General features: G+C 36.4%; 1 protein-coding gene across 1 annotated transcript in view; it reads right to left on the bottom strand.

The window, feature by feature from the left end:
- The window catches only part of LOC105617006 (serine/threonine-protein kinase N), a 32,961-nt gene that overhangs the window by 11,612 nt on the left and 11,933 nt on the right, over window positions 1-9,416 (bottom strand). The window lies entirely within an intron of this gene.

The raw sequence follows: 9,416 nt of genomic DNA, 5'->3' as shown, positions 1-9,416 counted from the left end.
TAGTATATATATATATATATATATATATATAAGCAACCGCCGCCGTATACATGAACGTTTTTTTTATGTCTGACAATCTCCATGATTTGACAAGCGAGATCGTAGAGCACGCTTGGATCCTACTTTCCATCACCTAGTGCTGACATGTTGAAAACGCCCAGACTCCCACGTATTCAAGCCAAGTATATGGGGGAGTGTGGAAAAAAAAGTGATGTCCCGCTTTGTTTCAGGAACACGCCGTTATGAATTTCCCATCGCTTCCTTTTCACCACGTTCATTTTGCCTGTCTATCATAAACGTCTTCGAGATATAACGAGGGATTATCTGACAATTGCGTCAGACGTTACTCTTGCAGAACGACAGAATCTCTACGTACGCGAATAAACTTGATGATCACATTTTATACGAATAATACAATAATGCATACACAATGTAATAATATAAGATGCGTACGAATAAAATATCGCGTTATATGTAATTCGTACCGGAACGGTGTGGGAAATGCAAGTCATAATTACGAGCGTTATTTCCGTGCCCGCCGGAACTTTCAACAATTACATTAATCAATGTACTTTACGTAATCATATCACGTTATTCTTTGTTATATTTCGTATATTTTAATGACGCAGACGTGCTCTAATGTCTCCCTAATTGCGAATCTCCTCAAGGATATATATAAATAATTGCTTACGTAATGCAAATCATTTAAACATATACGAATGTATCCTCTTGAGATGAATTAACCCTCCGTCTGCGATCATATTTTTAATCCTTCCGTCTACAAAGTTCTGTAAGACTTTTAAAAAAAAATTTCGAATTATTTTTCAACATCTCTATTATCAAATAGTTTAACTCAAATGTTATTTAATAAAATTAAATCTAATTAAATGTAATTTAATAATTAAAAAATATAAAAACAATTTAATAAATTTGAGTAAAAATGATTTGATAAATCTGAAATTCAGAATGAAATTTTATGTGCTAAAAAAAGATTCAAATTGCAAACAATGTATTAATTTCAGTATGAAAAATGTCAATTTTTCTTCAAATAATTCATTTTATTTTAAACGGGGTTATATCGTATAGGTTACATGGTTATTTCAAGGCCGATGTGATTCACGTCGATCGTTATTCGGCGACGACACACCGTGCATCGTGTATGACTACTAGCGCACGAATTTAGCTCGTTAGTGCTGCGATGTGGGGCACCCTTTTCTCCATCGAAATATGCCTATTATGCACCCATGCCTGGGTGCGCGGGAAGCTACCGTAAACACGTGCACGGTTCCACGATTTCTCTATGTGCGCATACGCACGCACGCATGCACGTACGCACGTCGCGATAAATGACGCGTAGTGCCCGTTCAACGCGAATGGGCGAACGCGGACAGACACGCTTGCACACCGTCTATGCACACGAGCATGTCTGACGTGTCCGAATAAGGCGATGTGAGGGAGCGAGGAGATGCGCGATTTTTCACGTGATACTTCAAAGACACTATATCACTAAAAATGTATGTTAATTGTTAGCTTAGAGGTCAGGAATCACATGAACGCCTAAACAGTCGGCACGAAAACTAAGTATCTATATTTGCAATGTTATTTATGCTTCTTTAGCATGGAACGCAAAAGATCGAAAATATCCCGAGAAGTTTTGCAAATATACGTATGTTGAATTAGAACTGAAGCCGATTGCATGGGAGATCATTATTTCCGATATGCATAATTCGGATATGCACATTTCAGCATGCTTTACATTTGATATGGTAAATAAGATGGTTCTACTGAAGTCTCTAAAAATTTAGGTGGATACAGATTTAAATGATTTTTATTATTTTATTAGATAATCAAAATTATAAAGGGCGCTTGAACTGGTTGCTAAAACGTAATTATTTTGATGACCAAAATTATTTTCAAATCCGTATCTATCTAAATTTTTTAATACTTTCGCTAAATTATTCTTTCAGTGCAGGTAGATTTTTTTTTACGAAGCACACTTCTCGGAAAAGAATCTAATCGGCAAGGATTTATTTTTACGGCTCCAATCGCAAAGAATTTAATCAATTTCCTGCACATAAAAGTTCATAGATCTTATCAATTCCTAGTGATTCCATCGACGAACCTCTCGAACAATCGCGGGATGGCTATTATTCTCAGGAATCACAAGTAGATATAACGAGACAATATCGAGAGAAATGGAGAGCCCGAGTCTGCGCGAATGTGCAAACACGTAACAGGCTTTACAATGCGGCGAAAACGACGGCGGAGGCGGAGGCGGTATAAAAGAGTTTGTGTGGACAATGCGGTCGAGAGCTCCGCGAAACCGTGTCATTAGCGCAGCTCGGCCGAACACGTGCCCCATTATATTCTGCACTTCTGCCCTTGCCCGCCGTAGCATGCGGAGGCCCGGCGACAAAGGCTTTCCTTGTTTTTGATACCGTCAACTGTACCCATCTACCCACCCTTCCTGATCGTCCTTTCACCTATCCTCGTTGCTCTCTCTCCCAACTGCCTCTCTCCCAACTGCCTCTTTCTCTTTTTTTTTTTAACATCCTTTCGCCGAACAAACCGAGAGAGTTTGCGAGGGAAAAAGAAGGAAAAAGAAACGAAAGGGTAGTTGTGTAAAACGCGCAAGGTGGCTACAGCTATTCGCAGCCACTGCCGTGTGTCGGTTCAATGAACTCGCCGGGCGCGGCGCACGCAACCCTTTCGGTAGGGAGAATGCGTGCGCTCTCGAGAAACGGATAATTGCTCTCTGCCTTTTGCTCGCAGCGAAAGGAGAAAAGGACAGCGCAGCGACCGCGCGAGATGGTTATGCAAAACGTATCGAGGCGATATGCTACCACCAAATGCTCTGTTAGTCTTTGTACTCAAATGAAAAGTTATTTAAACTCTCCGTTTGCAATTTGAGCTTTTTTTAACACAAGCAAAATTTCACTCTCAAATTTCAACATCATTTTTCAAATTTCAGTTTTTATTAAATAACATTTTTGAGATAAAAAAATTCTAAATTCTTTGAAGGAACTCTCACTCTAAAGAATGAGAAAATTAAGCCAGTCTTAAAAAATGGCTTAATTTTCAATTTTTAAGATTAAGATTTTCACTATAAAAGATTTAGAGAGTAATATAATAGAAATGAAAAGTAAAAAAAATATGTGAGCTGGACAAAAAAGACTCAAATTATAGACAGAAGATTAATATTCTTTAAATCTTGAAAAATATGTCGGAAATATGTAAATCTTTCTATTTTATTATCTTAATATGGAAGATCACATTAAAAATTCGTGTAATAATCTCTCAAGAATATACAGAAATTATATACGGTAATTTCTCGCTGATTATACACGTAACTGCAATATGCAATATGCATTAATGCTATCGCGCGATGCATGCTGGTCTTGTCATCTCTCCATTCCATTCATAACTCTGCTCGCGTCAAAGCTGTTCCATCTACAGGAGCGTGAGTTAGCGATATATTCATAAAGCATGAACGCGTCGGGGAGGGAGAGCTCTTGTACAGTTCATTAATGCACGTAAGAAGCAATTGTTCATGTGTGATGATTGTCAGCAACATTCTTATTACGGCATTGACTAAAATAATTACCGTAACTCCGCGAGAGGCGAGAGTGCGAGGCGCTTTATTTATACATCTAACCCAGCATCGACATCAAGCACTACACATATGCGTTTCTAGCATCTCGTCATGTAACAAATGATTGCGTCAAGTGGACGCAACGCTCTGTAAAGTTCCCATGGCTAAAATACTTTTCTCGGATATTTGATAGTCTCTCGAGTTCCAGATAATACTTCTCTCTCGAGAACTTTATTAAAGAGTATTATGACTCCAACTCAATTTCAATAAAAAAAATTGTTATCAATTTCTATAAAACCGTGATATTGATTTTATATCTCTGGATTTTTATTTTTTAAATTTAATTCATCAAAATTTCTTGCGAACATATCGTGGCTCTAGTACTAGTAAAAAAAATTATAATTCTTTCAATTAAGTATACCGAAATTGCGAAAATAGTATGCTAACTTTTTGGAAATCATAAGTGACACTGGCGTTCAGCAAAAGAAGCAGTTTTGCAACTGCAATTGTAAAATTCTTTAATATGATTGATTTTGCCCTCAGTTTCTCATTGAATCCAAATGTGCAAACCAATTATATTAAAGAATTTTACAACATTGCAAAGTTGCTTTTTCTAAATGTTTTTAAGATTCGAGTTATTATTGCCCAATATGTATTGAAAATTGACAAATACTTTTCTTTTTTCTTTTTTAAATAACAATCGAATTAAAAACATTTTCGATAATAATCATATTTTAAGACAGTACACAATATAGACAGAATGCTGGATTTAACACCTTGTAATGAAGAAAAAAAACTACAATGGCCAAGTAACCTTTGGTGCAGGTAGCGCAATTTTTTTTGTCGTATCAGACAAACTTTGCCATAAACATGCCTGAGGCACCGATTAGCATAAACGGCAAAAGCGTACCGAGAAATTAGCATACACCTTAAAAAACAGCAAGTAACCTCTGAGCGTTCGGCAAGTAGCAGTTAAGTTATTAGCATAGAGCCACCGGTTGGTTGCATCGATCGAGAAAATCGCGGGACCGGTCCAATAGAAAGTGCTGCCTTAAAAAAGCAATAATGTAGTGGCAGTTATGCCAGCGAAAATCACTTAAAATCGAGTTCGAGTAATACGCATACGCAGTCGTGACGCACAATTTGCCGAGAGACTACGGAGATGAATTAGATAATTATTTGCGAGAACAAGATTCTCCTCGTCGTGAACGCTTCATATCCTTGACACGGACTACCGGAATCTATCGGTTATCTGCAATCATTGAATGATCGTAGGCGTCAATTGCCATCCACGGTAAACGCATCGCACACGAATGCAGACAGGATGAAAGTGCGCGTTAGACAGCACCGATTTTATATGACTGATAGAACGAGTTACAAGATGTTTATATCTTATACGAGGTTTATAGATTGGCTCATAATCTCGAGCACCAATTCCCGCAAGATTTATACTGATAACATCGGAATGATGTTATTATGTAAGTTAGACAAAATAAAATTCTGAGGTATTTTTAGATTTCAATGTGATAATGTGCACTTTTCTAAGATCAATATACTTTTGATACGAAATAATTAAATATAACATATCGCAGATGAATCTTGGTACGTCGATAAGAACGAATATTAAAATCGTAAATGTCTACATATTATATGTAATAAAAATCGCAGAAGGTATACTGAGAGTCACTCGGCAAAAACGAAACACCCGTTTCTCGACTTGATTAAGAAGTTCTACGAGTGTTAATGAGGTCTGATAACAAACTCAATATATTCGTCCACTCCAGTTATACGGAAGAGCAATGAGTTACATTACTGTGCAATACGGTATTACGTGCGTCCGGAGGGGTCTTATGTTACGGAACTATATTAGATCTGTGCTATATTAAGTAGCTACATATACGGAACATCCGATTTAACGATAATGGAAAGAACGATTTTGTTGATTAAAAATGTAGATAGATACAGAACTGAAAATAATTTTGTTAGATCACCAAATTATAGTTATACAGAAAATTTAAAAGCTTTGATGAAGAAAGCTTTGTTGCAAAAAAAGTTTGATAAAATATCGAAATTTTTTGCAACTCTCATATTTGAGTTTCTCACATAATTATTTTGATAGTTTAACAAAATTATTTTCAGATGTATATGTAGATAAATTTTTCTGCAGAATCTTTCCACGTATAATCATCTTCAACCATACTTACAAGATATTCTGGCAAAATCATTTTTTCCATGTATGAATATATTTTACATATATTCTTATAAATTAAACATATTTCGGCGATTTTTACGTTACAGTTACGTCATTGCTAAATAACTCAAGGATATTATTTCTCTTTCGAGAACCACAAATATTTCAGTCGTGAACGTAAGAATTTTAACGTTGCATGATACGTTCTTGCGGCTGTATTCCGACTTCAAATGGCAACTTGAGTAACTTATTTAGTTACGAACCTATACGCGGCCACTTAAAATTTATTAACTCGTAAATGTTTGGCCCCTATACCGTTACTGTGTTACGAATGTGCACGTTCGATAAAGTGCACTTCATAAATTCATGTGCATGGTATCTTGCGGTCAATAAGCTTCATAATCGACTCGCCTCATAAAATCTAGCGGAATTTCCGTAACTGAACTACAGCGCTAAGGCGTATCGTGATTCATCAGGGATTTCCTCACCAGGAAGATAACTGATAATTAGAGCGAACCATACCAATTGCTACTTGTAAAACACATTTACGTTCTTATAACATATACTTTCATTTTTAAGTGATTCGCCAATCCGTTATAGTTTTTACATAAGTATAAGCTTATAATCTTTCGAAATAATTTTCTCTTTGATCATTTCTTCACGAAACTCCGCAGAGTTTTACGCCTCTGGTGCGCGCGGACGATTTTTCGACTGTCGCGGGATCTTAAATCAGACCCGGAGGGAGGACAGGTAGTCCACAAAGATCGGGTCCGGCCAGCCGGTCAGTCAGGTAAGAGCAGACAGGTAAAGGAAAGAGGATTGGAGAGGGCTTCCCCTGAGAGCATCGACGATGGAATGCGAAAGCGTGGGTTCGGTTTGGCTGTAACGCGATCTCGATATACAGAGACGAGTGCGGAATGATTGGGGACCGGGAGAGCTTCGGGGCCTGTGTACGCACGTGTAACGGTACTCCGCCGCGATCGCTTGATCGCGATCGCCTCTCTCGTAATACGCTCTCGATCGTCTCGCATCATACACGCATCTGTACGTATATGTTTGTATATGTGCGTTTCTTCGCCGTTGCACACAGCAGGAGAGCGCGTGTCTCGGCAGAACTGGAAAGTGAACGAGCGTCGTTGGCGTCTACCTCGTACCGCTCGCTATCCTCGCGAAAAGCCAAGAAAGAGAGAAGAGTGACTTTCTCCTTGATTCCGAAACTGTACCGCCACGCGCTGAATCGATGGGATTTTTGAGTAAACTGGAGAATCAATATTCTTATCTTTTGTAGACAGTAGTAGAGACTCTATAACAGAATCCGATTATGAGTGATTTTGTCAAAATCCTACGAGAGAAGAATATATATATACAAGGAAAGTATGCTTTTGCTGAAATATTTATAAACAGATCTGCTACAGATCGGACAATAATTTTGTTAGGCCATCAAAATATTTGTGTAGAAAACTTAAGTATAATGAGCAACAAATTTTAATACTATAGTCTAGCAATCAACGATATTATTTTGATAATCTAATAAAATTTTCAGTTCTATATCTAGCTAAATTTTTAGATACTTCTAAATCTTTAGATACTGTTCTTTCCATATACTTCTTCTTGCATATATTATCTCATTTTGATTATCGTTTATAATTTTAATTAAAATATAATAGAGTGAGAAATAATAATATTGTAATATATATATATATAAGGAGAAAGTATATAAAGTATATCTTTCTCGTAAAATTTTGATAAAATTACTCAGATTTTATCTCTAGTAGACAATAATGCATTTGATAATAAGAAGAATTTTATTCCTTGTTTTCTTCGTTAGTTTTCAAAATTGTTGAACTCTTAGTTAACATTAATTGTTCTTTTCAGTTGAACTTCTTGCACTGTTTATCTTTCCTCTTTTTCTCCCAAACATAGACAGAAAAAGAGGAAAAATGAACGATACAAGAGGTTCAACTGAAAAGAACAGACCTAATAATAGTAAGTTGAGAAATGCTGCGCGTCTAAGTCTCAGGATCGCACTGCTCGTTTCTATCAATGTAGATTAACCTTTATCTCAGTTCAACTTATTTTTTTTATTCTAAGAATTAGAAAAGGCTGAACAGTAAGTTATACCAAGATTAAAGTTAATCTACATTGATGGAAATGGGCATAAATAGTATATCTTCTTCATACGGGGAGAAACTGAATGAAGCAACCCCGAGGCAGGTTGCTAGATAGACTTGAGACCAAGTATGATGATGACTGACTTAACTCGAGTGGATAGAGAGCGTCTCGGGGTCCAAGGTATAAATAGCTGCTACCACTTACCGTCAATTCAGAGCGAGCGCAAGACTGTAGTTTCTCTGTATACAACACATCAGGGCATAACGAAGTGACCATTCATAATGCAGCAAAAAAATATTCTTCAAGAATCAAACGATGTTTTGCCCGAGAATAACGTATTAGATTAACCTATTAATTGCGTTATATGATCATATAAAGTCATCATTTGAATTCAACATTATACACATAAACAAGTAATTTTCCTGCTTCGAATCAATTATTATGTCTAAGAATATTCAAAAAATATTAATAAGGCATAAGCGTTCATCCAAAAGGTATCAGCGATGAAGAAAACAATGCGATGACTGAATTTCAGTTATAAATTTGGCAGACTCACGGAATGCGAAACGCGATACAATCAGTACCGAGAGAGAGCCATGAGCTTTAATTAGAAAAAATTCTGTTAATCGTTCCTAATTTATGTTCCGCGGCATGAAGAGATTTTGAACCAAAAGAGAGCCATCTCAGCACGCAGACACAAATAAGACAGATGATAATCATCATCTGCCCTTTCTTTATTGTCTCATCAAAACTGGCAGTAACTCGTGGAGGAATTGAATACCATTTTAAGCATCGCATATATAGAAGCTATATCGAAGCATATAACACGGTACGAAGCTATGCAGCTAGCATATAAACTCAATGTTACGGAAGAACGACAATGTTAACGACATTAATAGTATGTTATTTTGGAACATATTTTTTTCTGTTGCTGATCAATCGATCAAAAAAGGTAAATATACCTCTAATTGCATTTATCACATCAATCACCTCGCCTTTTTTTAACCCTCCGAAGCTGACGTCAAAATCTGAACACAGTTAACTGACGCTGAATATACCAGACCTATTTATGTTAATCTATTAAAATTAAAAAGCACTATTGATTTCAAGAAAATGACTACTGTAAAAAAGAAAAAATTCTAAGTACATTTTAATAAAAATAATACAAATTTGTTTCAGATGTAATATTAAAAAATTAAATTGTTTGACATGTTTTACAAAGAAATTTATAATTGAATGGATTCAGACCTGCTGTTCCGAAGGATTGACTTATACAGATATTTCGATTCAATGTTGATATCTCTTACTACATTTATTTCACTGAATGTTGTCTTTTTAACTTAAACGTTTGGATATACATCTAATGCAATGATATATATATCAATCGATGAGTCAGAAACGTCATTACATTAAAGAGATACGCTCGATTTGTCAGCCTTAATGGCGACGTAAGGCTAGCAACTTGGCATGCTCAGACGAGCTTTATAAAACCCGAAGTCGTCGTCTCGACGCCTCGTTAGC

The sequence above is a fragment of the Atta cephalotes genome (assembly GCF_000143395.1).
Source record: "Atta cephalotes unplaced genomic scaffold scaffold00011, whole genome shotgun sequence".
Lineage (NCBI taxonomy): Eukaryota > Metazoa > Arthropoda > Insecta > Hymenoptera > Formicidae > Atta > Atta cephalotes.
The sequence above is the reverse complement of the archived record's forward strand: the minus strand, read 5'-3'. Positions and strand labels throughout refer to the sequence as shown.